We start from the raw sequence: 12,117 nt of genomic DNA, 5'->3' as shown, positions 1-12,117 counted from the left end.
ATACGCGTTTAGGCGACGAGGGTATATCGGTAGGACCTAGAAAATTAATAAGCCTATAATCGTAAGGAGACATTTATACTTCTTGCCTTCTAGATTAAATAGTCTTCTATTAAACCGTCCTAGTAGGTTATCGTTAGATTCGTATAAAGGATAGTAGCTTAAGGAAGGAGAGGCGGCCGGCTTAGGAAGGCCCGAAGAGCCGAATCCTTAAGGTATATTTATCTTTAAGAATATAGGGAAAGGGAAGAAGGAGAGGAAAAGCAAATAGAGAATTAGAAATAGTCCGTAGATAAGCGGGGTAGGTTGCTATAGTAACTAGTCTATTTAGGTCCTAAGAATTCGAAATATATTAAAGATATATACTAGCTATATATAACGGCTATATTACCTTCTAAGTAAACGCTTCGTCTCCTTAAAGCTACTCTAAGCCTATATACGTTTCCGCTTCTCGACCTAGTATCGCCTTCTATTTCCGCCTTCCTCCTCTTCGTTATCGCTAATTAGGGTTTCGCTTAGACTAAATTTCGTATTCTCTTCGCGCTCCTAGGTTTCTTCGATCTTAAGGTTTTCTAATTCCTCGATTAAGTCCTTTAGTATAATCTTTAGTATCCTACCTTAGCGACTCTAGTAGAGGAGATAGTATTAGAATACTATAATAGATTCGAAGGTAGTAGGCGAGTATATTCGATTAAAGCGGCCCTAGTAACGAGCGATACTAGAAGACCTCTTATAGCCTATACCTACGCTTAGTATAGCGAGGACGTCCCGAGCGACCGACGCTATCGTTAGAAACTTAGGCTCTAACCGCTACTATATAGCGAGAATATCGTCTCCGAATTCGTCTAGAAGACCGGTAAGATCTAGAGATTATTAGCCCTCTTTCCGAGCCTATAGGTTTAGTCTTTACTCGCGCGCTAATAGAGATCGAACTCTTCTTTATTTACTTTAGTAGTTGCTTCCTCTTCTGCCTCTACTTCCTACCTACGAAATAGGTATAATATCGGAGCCTTCTAAACCTTCTTTTTCTTTATAGAAGCTACATTTAGACTAGTTTCTTTTCGACGCTCGTAGAATATCCTTTCTAGAATAGTCTAGTAATACTTAGACTATTCCTCGTCCCTCTTCTATTCTAGCTTCTACTAGTATATATCCTTTTCTACCGGGTTAAGTAAGTACGTAACGCTATAGATATCCTCGAACGACTAAAAGGTAGCACTATAATATTTATATAACTTAGTATAGGAGGTATCTATAGCTTTCGTTATAGCTACTTTCTAGGGAACGCTCTTCTTAGCTAGCTTAGCTACGGTTTCGTCGAGCTCGTTAAAGAGCTAGTTATAGTATATAAAGATAAGGTAGATCGTCGGTCCTCGGGTTCTTCTAATCGTAGTAGTAACCTTCGCGTAATACTTGCTAATATTAACGAGATACTCTACTTAGCGCTATTCGGCGGTAGTAAGCCCGAGCTACTTAATACCTTCGGAACTCTAATAGATCTCGAGAGCGGTACGTAAAGTATATCCTCTCGTAACTATATAGAAAGTCGAATCGAACTAGGTCTTAACGTCTTAGGTAAAACGGAGTAGGCGCTAAGGAGGCCGCTTTTGCTATCGCTTATTCTATACGATATTCTAGGTATCGGTTTTAGGGCGCTCGATTAGGTTCTTTTAAATAGCCTCGAATCGGTTATATTTCTATAAGCTCGAGTTCGTATATATTACTAGACAACGAAGCTAGAGAAAAAGAGTTAGAACTATACTAGGTTACTAGCTATAGGTACCGGCTACAGATAAAAGTTATACCTTATATAAAACGAGAGCGAGGCTCTCTACCTTATCCCGTCTTATTACTATAACGAGTTTCTCGACTTTCGACTTTGCTTTATCCTTATCTAGGATCTTCTATTAGTTATCGTTTAATAGTGCAATTTTAAGCGTTTTAAAGAGGGCTCGGATCGCGATTTAAACTATATAAGCGAGGTAGGGAAACTTCTATAGGGATATAACTAGTAACGACGTCGGCTCCGATTTAATAGGGCTAGGGCTATTACTAGGCTCCTCTTTATCGTTATTATCGTAGGTATTATTGTACGTATCCGGAATCGTAGCGATCTTAATATTCGGAAGATTAAGCTAGATTATAGACCTTATAATCTCCTCTACGTACTCGACCCTATCGATACAATTAGTAATTTTAAAGATATATACGAGTAAATTGTATATATAACGTCTTATATAATATTCGATTATTACTAGCGTTATCCGTAGTAATCGAGATTAGTTTCGTTATTACGCTAACCCTATCTATTGCCGTATAGATAAGCTTCGCTATATCCTTACTAGTATAGGAACCTAGAATTTTAGGGAATTCGATTATAAGTTCCTAGAGTTTCTAATCTAAATTAATAAAGTATAGTATAATCGAGAGGAAGGAGGCTCTTATAGTCCGGCTTAACTAGCTATCGATAGTAATAGCTACTCGGCGAGTATTACGGAGGATCTCCCGAATATCGTCTAACGTAGCCTCTTTATTCTTTTCGAATATAATACGCTAGGTTGTCGCGCCGAGAAATAGGGAAGGGCAGTTTATAAGATATAGGTATATCTTCTATATAGACTCCCTTTCGTAGAAGTCTTCCGAAAGACTGTTTATAGCTAGTATTTCGTTTACTAGTTACTTAAAGTCTTCGGGGGAGAAATCGGTAGCCTTTAATCCTAGAGCTTCCTTAAGCGTAGCCTATAATAATTAGCTAGATCTCTACGCTTAATTAAAGTAGCCGGCAGCTATAGCCGGCAGCTATAGCCGGTAGCTATAGCCTATAATAGCCGGTAGCTATAGCTAGTATTTTAGAAGACGTACCTCTTTCTAGAACGCTATATCTATATTAACCCTCCTCTCTCCTTAAGATTCCCGATACCGTTTAGAATAGAGATAGTTAGTAGGCGATAAGTTCCTATCCCCTAGTTTCGGGTATTTTAAGATTAAACCGTAGAAGTTATAGACAATTACTAGTTAACCTTTAAGTCGAGAAGTCGTATAACGGTATAATACTCTCTCTATAAAGAACTTCTAGAATATTGTAATAGGGGTTATATTAGCAGGTAGATAGGGTAGTAGTAGGTATAAGTAGTATTCGATAAGGATCTAGAAGGAGAGGGAGGAAGGTAGAAGAGTTAGCCTAATACTAAGCGCTAAGCCCTACCTAAGGCATCGAGACCCTAGCTTCACTCGGCCTAGTTATATACTAATTATATATAGCCTCTTTAGCCCTAATATACGCTTCCCTTCTAAAGGCCGCGCCCTCGTAGCCTTTCTACATTCCAATCTCGACCTCTATTACTACTAACTTAGCAAATCTAACAAGCTGCTTAGCCGCGCTAAATTAAACACTTAACTACCTAATTATATAACTATATTAAACCTTACCTTCTAATCTAATGTCTAACTCTAACTGCGCTATCCTTATATATAATAAAGTAATATATAACTACGAAATTAAGGACTATCGACTAATTACAATACGAGCGCGTCTTCCCTACTATAATAGGTAGACGTACGAGGTATTGTAGCATTGCCTCCGTTCTAAGTAATATTATCCGAGTTCTTTACGTCTACTCTAAAAGACCTAGAAATGTCCGCTTCCGAGGGATTGTTCTTATTATTACGAGGGCTATTATTGTTCGTAGTTTCGCTAGCCCTAATTAGTTAGGTTTAGTAGCCTTTAATTGTTAATTAATCTTATCTTTTTAAAAACACAGTTTGTCTAGTTTCTATAGGTAAAGGCTATTATAAGTGCAATAGTTAAGGTTCGCCTCGCTTAAAGGGTCGGAAAGATCGAGGAGTAATCTATTATCCGTAAGATCGACCCCGGCTAGCTTAGCTCTATATTTTTGCCCTTAGTTAGTCTATTAATTGCTTAATCTTTTAAGCCTCGAGCCCCTCGAATAGCTCAATCTTTTTTAGCTTAGTTAGTATAGTACATTCTGGCCTTAGACCGCGGTATAGGTAAGGTTGTTCTTATAGGTATAGTAACGATAGCAAGTAAGGTTAATAATAGTAGTAGGTAGGTAACGTTAATAATAGCGGCGCTAGCCGTCTTAGCTCTAACTTTACCTTGTTCTTTATTTCCTCCTTTAACTAGTAACACACTTAGTACTACTATTACTAATATAGCCGCGCCGTCCTCTAGCGTAAGCGCGACGCCGTCGTTATTATTATTATTACTATTCGCGCGCGCGCCGTCCTCGCCGACCGCCTAGGCCTCGATAGGATAAAGGAATAAGAGGGGGACCTAAATACTAAGAGGAGGGCCTTATAGGGCGCATTAGTAAAGAGGTAGAGCTCTTAAAAGAGTAGGCGATTAATTAACGCGTTATAGCGCGCTTATTAGTACTCGGTGCGCGTTCGCTATCGTAGTATAGCTTCGTTATCCTTTACTAACAATTGCTTGCCTCTAATTAGCTAGCTAATAGCACCCCGGGGGTAGCATTAATCCTAGGTCTCTTTAGCGACTTCTAGCGACATTATAGGCCCTTAGCCTTCTTCTTGTTCTTTATACTAGTCTAATACTTATCTAACAACTTAGTTATATCCTCGAAGGAGCCTTTAGCTTCCTAGAAGTCCTATTTAGGCGAATAGCCTTACTATCTTAGTAGGTACTCCTTCTTGCCTTGTCTAGTCTAATGCTTTAGTATTCGTTCGACCGACTATAGCTCTTTACTATTAGCTAGGACTTCCTCTAACTTAGTAGGCGCTTTATCGCCTTCGCGCTAGTAGTATAGCTTAAGAAGGGACATATAGAAGGTATTATAGATAGTATAATAAGGAGGAAGCTATAACTAGTAGGCCTATATACCCTTAGCCTCTCGAATACGGAATAGGCTAATATATCTTAGCGCGAGCTTAGGCCTTGTTTTGCTATTAGGTAATAGGTATTTACGGATGCGGAGGTTCTTCGTACTAAGTATAACTATATCGCCTTGAAAGGTTACTAGCGTATAGCGCTTATCGTAGTAGGTCTTTTAGTACTCTTAAGCCTTTATTAGCTTCTTAGCTATCTTAGTATAGATTTCCCGTATCTTCTAGATACGTTCTATTGCCGCTAGTATCTCTAGTACTTAACGCGCTTCCCTTTCCTTACGCTCGGCCTCGAGCGAGGTAAATAGGTCTTGTGGTAAGGCAGCGTTTTAGCCCATTATAGCTATATAGTGTAAAGCCTTAGTTAATAAGTATATACTATTGTTATATACGAATTCTATAGGCTATAGGAGGTTAACCTAGTCTTTAGGGTTCTTATTAATGTAGCGGCGTAGGTACTACTATAAGGTAGCATTCTGCCTCTCTATTTAACCGTTAGTCTATAGGTAGAAGGCTATTAATAGCCGATGCTTTAGTCTTAGCTATAGGCATATTTCGCTCTAATAGTACGATATTAGTGTCGATCTACGATCGGATACTATCCCCTTAGGGGTTCTCTAATAGGTATAGAGGATATTATTCTATAGCGCTTCTGCTATATTAATAGCAGTCTAATCCTTCCGCGCCGGGATATATCGAGCGCCTTTAGTAAATCGATCTACTATAATAAAGATAGTATTATATATATCCTTGCTACCCCTACGCTTAGCAGGAGGAAGGCCTATAATAAAATCTATTATAAGCTCTACGAATAGCTTCCTAGGAATAGGAAGTAAAGACAACTCGCTAAATAGCAAGTGTTTTAGTGCCTTAATACGCTAGCATACTACGTAGGCCTATATATATTCTTTTATATACTGTTTACTATTTAGCTAGTAGTATATACGCGATAGCAGCTCGTACGACCTCTCTATGCTATAGTAACTAGCAAGCTTACTATTATAGTGTCAATTTAAAAGCTCTTATCTAATCGATTTTTTAGCGGGGATATAGTATCTACTCTTAAACTTTAAGTAACCTTTGTCGTCGATCGACTAATTATTACTCTTACTAGATCGAGTCTTTCGCCCACTTACGAGCTTATTAATACGTTTAATAGCAAAGGCGTCCCTCTACTAAGTACGTAATAGCTTATCTATAAACGATTAACTATCCCTATTTGTAAGGTTATTTAATAGCACCCTCGCTATTAAACGAGGTACGTATTATATATATCTAATAGTACTAGTAGCCGGAACTACTGCAACCTCTTCTATAGTACTATCGCTATATAGGCTATTACTATAGATAGCAATGTCTTTAATCGAGTTATTATAGCTTAAGCGATCTACGTCCTTTCTAACGTATACTAGAAGAACGACAACTCCGCTATAGCATTTGTTGCCGCCGCGGGGTCCGGAAGTCCGCTTATCCTACGCTTGCTTATTAATAATATAGGCTATAGCAATCTTATACTATAGGGTTAGAAACAATGAATTAATATACTAAGTCTCGCTATCGTAATTAGGTCGCCTCGATAGGCTATCGGTAGGGTTGCTTACGCCTAGCCGGTATAATATATTAAAATCGAACCTAGCGAGGTAGACGGCCTATCTAGCCTATCGACCTATAACCCTTATAACCTTAGTAATACTACGTAGGTTATTATAGTCTATATAGACCTAAATAGGGTACTAAGCACTATCGAGATAGTAGCGCTAATACTTAAAGGCTTCTACGATTGCTAAGAGCTCTTACTTATAGGTCTCGTAACGACGCTCTATATCGATTATCTTTTGTAAAAAGAAGGCAATCGGGTGCTAATAGGTATTATTAGCCTATTATAACATAATAGCTAATATAGCGAACTATAAAGCGTTAGTCTTTATTCGGATCTGTTTGCTTAGTACAAAATAGTATAATAGAGGGACTTTAGTAAAGCGTTGCTTTAGACCGTTAAAAGCGGCTTGTGTTTTATTAGTCTATTTAAACTCCCTAGAAGGGTTTGCCTTAGTCTTAGTAAGTTCAGTTAGTAGCATTACATGCCTCGAATAGCCCTTAATAAAGCGGCGGTAAAAGTTAGCAAAACCTAGGAACGATTAGAGTTCTTTAACGCTGCTAGGGGTTAGCTATTTAGTAATAGTTTTAACCCGATTAGGGTCGGCCTTAACACTATTAGTTAATACGAGGAATCCGAGGAAGGACACCTCTTTTATAGCAAAGGTGCATTTAGAAGGCTTATAATATAGGCTATAGGCTCGCAGGCGGTTAAGTACCTTACGGACTATAGCCTAGTACTCCGCAATATTAGGTAAGTATATATAAACTAGGATGTTATCTAGGTAAACTATATAGAGGTAGTCTAATAGGCCTAAAAGGGCCCGATTAATATAGGACTAGAATGTTATAGGGGCATTAGCTAGGCCGAATAGCATAACTAAATACTCGAAATAGCTATAGCGAGTACGGAAGGCTGTTTTCTATTCGTCGCCTTTGCGAATACAGATACGATAGTACGTATCCTTAATGTCTAATATAGTATAGAAATAGGCGCTAGAAAGGCGATCGAGGGTCTTATTAATAAGCGGAAGTAGGCAGCGGTCCTTAAGAGTAACAGCGTTAAGCCTACGGTAATTAATATATAGGCGTAGGCTACTATTCTTCTTTAGGACGAAAAGGATTAGTGCACTAGTAGGGCTGTTACTATACCGGATTCGACTATTAGCTAGATTCTTATCTAGATATTTACGCAATATAGCAAGCTCTCGTTTACTAAGGTTATAGAGGGGCCTAAAGGGGACCTCTTTGCCCTCTATAATATTAATCTTATAATCCGTCTCTTTAAATATAGGCAATGTTAATACTAGGTAGTATTTAAATATATTAATATAGGTTTCTCGAATAGGCTATAGTATACGAGCAAGCTAATTAGGGTCTATACTATTAGGGGGTATAGGTTTATCGTTATTACCGCTAAGTAGGTTAGTAGTCGGATTAGCTAAGGCGGAGGCTAGTATTAGGTTGCTAATAAACAGGACCCGAATATCGTTAGGGCACTCGCTAATATTAATATACTTAATGTCTTCTTTCCTAGCGATTCTAAATCGCTACTATTAGAGGCCTAAATCTATAGTTATAGCGTAGTGCTTAAGAATAGGGTTGCCGATAACAATATCGGATAGAAGGTTGTCTATATCTACTACGTAGGTAGTAAAGTCTAATAGGCGCTTATTGCCGAGGTCGTCTCTTAGAACTATAGGAATATAGTAAGCCTTATAGGTTAAGTGCCGAGCGTTATTAAACTAAGCAAGGGTTAGTATATTAGTTCTCTTTAGTTATCGAAGGTCTAATTACTTAGCTAGGCGGTAGTTAATAAGGGCGCTAACTAAATTGCCTAGATCTAGCATAACCTTAGTCTTATAGTTAGTTCTATGCGTGTCCTATATAAGACGGGTACGTATAATAGCTAGTATAATGTCGATAGTCTTACGCCGTACAAGGCTAATAGTTAGTGCGGCGCTTACTCTTTTTTCGACTAGTTAGAAGGGCCTATAGGGGTAGTATTAGCGGCCGAGAGGTATCTCCTATACTTAGCGGAAGTACGATTAATTCGGGCCTAGTCCTTAGGTTTGTCGTATTAGCCTAGTAGATAGCTAGTACTATTATAGTTAAAGCACTTTAATCCGGTTAGGAGATTGCCGTAGCTATTATTGCTACTATTATTAGCCGAGCGGTTAGTACTATAGGGATACGAGCCCCTTCTACGGCCCCTATCGCAGCCTCCTCTATATAGCCGCCGGCTACGGCCTCTTCTACGGTCGTTATTACTGTTCCTATTGTTAGCATCATTGTTCTAGTAGGAACCTTAGTTTCCTCCGCGGCTACGGTTACTACGGTTAGTACTAGCTAGTCGGATCCTCGATTCTAGTCGTTACTAGAGCTAGACAGCTCGTTTAGCTGTTTCTACTTCGACTATAAATTAAATACGTATTAGGTTAGCCTATTTAAATATACGGCGGCGGTCTAATTTAAGGATAAGCTCCTACCTAAGCTTTAGGCGTATTTCCGAGATCTATATAGAATTAGTTTTAGCCGGAAGGTTATCCTCGAGGGTCTTTAAATAGGCCTTAAATAAGCGAGCCGATTAATTAGTCTTTTGTTTAGCTCGAAGGTACTAGTCCTAGGCGTGTTGTTGCCTTAGTATAGGGTTTCTAAGGGTGTCTAGCATAATGGTTTTATAGGTTTGCTACTAAATAGCGGTCTGATTATTAAGGGAGTCGAAATAGTTATCCTAGGTGCGTTTTAGGTCGCTATTAATGTACTATATAGCGTAGACAACTAATAAATAGTCGTCTAGAAGGGCCCTCGGTATATTACGCTAGTTAAGCTTATAGTTACGAATATAGTCGTTATACTGCTTTCGACTAGAGCTATTAAACACGGTATAGTCCTTAAGTTTAGCATCCTTCTTTTAGATAGGGACGGGCAGTAAAGAAGGCCCTACTACTAGTTTAGCATTAGTTGTTAGGAACTCCTAAAGGCGGCGAATCTCGAGGAGGTTATCCTTTAGCTGCTACTCTTAGCGTAGGGCAGTAAGCCTGTTTTAAATAGCTTCTTAAAGTCTCCCTACTAGTTAGGGCCTAAAGGCTAGCTAGCGATATCGTCGATTAACAATATTGTTAAGAATATCGTTAATAGGCAATTCTAGATTATTACCTAGAACTATAGGTTCCTTAATAGGCTCTATACTACTAGTATTATTATTACTAGCGCTACTAGCGGCGCCGCGGTTATTATTGTTGTTATTTCGTAATAAGCCGGCTATTGTAATAAGGTATAGTACTAACGATATATTGTAGCCCCTTATAGTGCGGATATAGCGGAATTAGTAGGTATCGGCGGTTGTTTTTAGTAGAATAGTACGTATAGGTCCTATTATTCGGGCGTAATATAGTTAAATCGATAGTCTTCGTAGCTATACCGCTAAAAGCTTGAAATAAGGACTATCTAGCTGCTACCCTTAAAGGGTAGATCGAATACTATATAATAGGGGTTATATTAGTAGGTAGATAGGGTAGTAGTAGGTACAAGTAGTATTCGATAAGAATCTAGGAGAAGAGGGAGGAAGGTAGGAGAGTTAGCCTAATACTAAGCGCTAAGCCCTATCTAAGGCATCGAGACCCTAGCTTTACTCGGCCTAGTTATATACTAATTACGTATAGCCTCTTTAGCCCTAACAAATATATCCGTTCGCTCCTTACTACCCTATCGTATCGAGTACTTTTAGAGTTTATACTACTTTAAGCGTAAGTATAAAGGGAACTATATCTTATAGACCTATTAATTAAACTACTCGGTATACTCGGGTTTCTAAAGATACGCCTAGCTAGCCTTTTTAAAGATATCCGGGTTAATATACGATATTCTTATATCTCCGAATAACCTTCTACTTAGACTCCGTAAAGGTAAGGACTAGGTAGTAGCACCCTATAATAAATTCCTACTACTAGGATTAGGAGAGGATAAATCTAGCCCTAACCGTCGTCTAGTACTCGATAGGCTCGAAGGCGAGTATATAACCTCCTCTCGACGTTATCGCAATCTCGTTCGTATAGTAGACTATTTCGACTATCGTCTCGTTATTACGCTTCCTAGTATAGCGCCTAGTATATATATAATGTCGGTCGGCATGTTTTAAAGTTTTATATAGTAAGGTAAAGAGTAGTAGATATATACTAGTAGCTATAGGGAAACACCCTTTCTTTTATAGTATCGTATCGTTAGGAATAGCTAGGTAGTAAATAGCTAGCTACCTTTTTTTTGTTTCCTAGCTACCCTAGCTAGCCTAACTACTAGACTTTTTTTCCTAGCTACCCTAGCTATCCTAACTACCTAAAATTTGCCTTCTATACGGCGGCTCTCTCCTACTAACGGAACCGAGCTACTATACCTAACGAATCTAAGCTCGTTTTTAGTCTTAATCTATCCTCTTTCGGTATAAGATACTCGATAAGCAAATACTTAGGCCGAGTCTAACTACGAAATCTAATACTAACTAATAGCTCTATTAACTAATCCTAATCCTCGAACTCCTTCCGCTTCTTAGTAAAGACCTTAAAGAGCGCTCGAGCTTCGTCGGGTATCTATAAAGTAGTCGAGATAAAGCCGTATCGCTAAAATAGGTAATCCTTCGGAGGCTTATATAGAGATTTAGAGAATTCTAACGCTAACCTATCCTACTAGTAGCTTAGATTCCGGATATAAGCCCTCTCTGCCTTAGTAAAGATTTTATATAGTAGTAGTATTCTACCCTCGAGAAACGCTTTCTATTTAACTATTAGTATCTGCCGGCTACGAACGCCGGCTATATATACCGAGTATAGAATAATTACCTATACCCCTTCCTCCTTTAGTAACTCTTCCGCCGTCCCTAGATACCTAGCCCCGATTGCATTAATCGTAAGCTACTTTGCCTTTATAGGCGCAAAGGCATCGCTCTAATACTAATAAAGAAATTTCTACTCTATATCGAGGATATAAAGACGACTAGTCTCGATTCTAATCCTTACTAGCTTTTCGTAGTAGCTTTAACGATAATTTTCTAGATTAATAGGACTTATGCCTTAGCCCTTTACTAGTACCTCGTCTCTTTAACTATACTCAATCTACTCCTAGCGCTTATCGTCTATAGCGTTAGGCTCTAAGACTATACCTATTACTAGATCGACGTAAAGTATCTCCTCGCTTTTTTTAGTCCCTTTATTCGTAGTATTAAGCTGTTTCGCGGCATTCTAAACTCTAGTATTATTATTCTTAGGTATCTAAATATCTCCGTTACTATCGGTCGTATCGATAGAGGTAGCGGCTATAGGTCTAAATGCTATTAGTTAACGTCTTAAAGAAAAAAATGCCGGCTATAGCTGCCGGCTATCGCTGCCGGCTATCGCTGCCGGCTATAGCTACTAGCTATAGCTACTAGCTACGGCTATCGGCTAGATTAACTTACGCTACTAGAAACTTACGCTCGAAAACTAGACGTAATTCCTTCCTCCTCTTAGCCTTCTTTTAGGTTATCTTCTTATTCTAACCTTTACTTTTTTCTATAGGCGCTAGCTATCGATAGAATACCTTATTCCGAGCCTTTCTTCTCTTATCCTTCGATCTTTTATTCTTATCTATCTTCTACTTTCTCTCGCGGTCTCGTACGGAATTCTTCTTCGT

Source organism: Pseudocercospora fijiensis (genome assembly GCF_000340215.1).
Source record: "Pseudocercospora fijiensis CIRAD86 unplaced genomic scaffold MYCFIscaffold_1, whole genome shotgun sequence".
Taxonomy (NCBI): domain Eukaryota; kingdom Fungi; phylum Ascomycota; class Dothideomycetes; order Mycosphaerellales; family Mycosphaerellaceae; genus Pseudocercospora; species Pseudocercospora fijiensis.
This window is presented reverse-complemented; position numbering follows the sequence as displayed.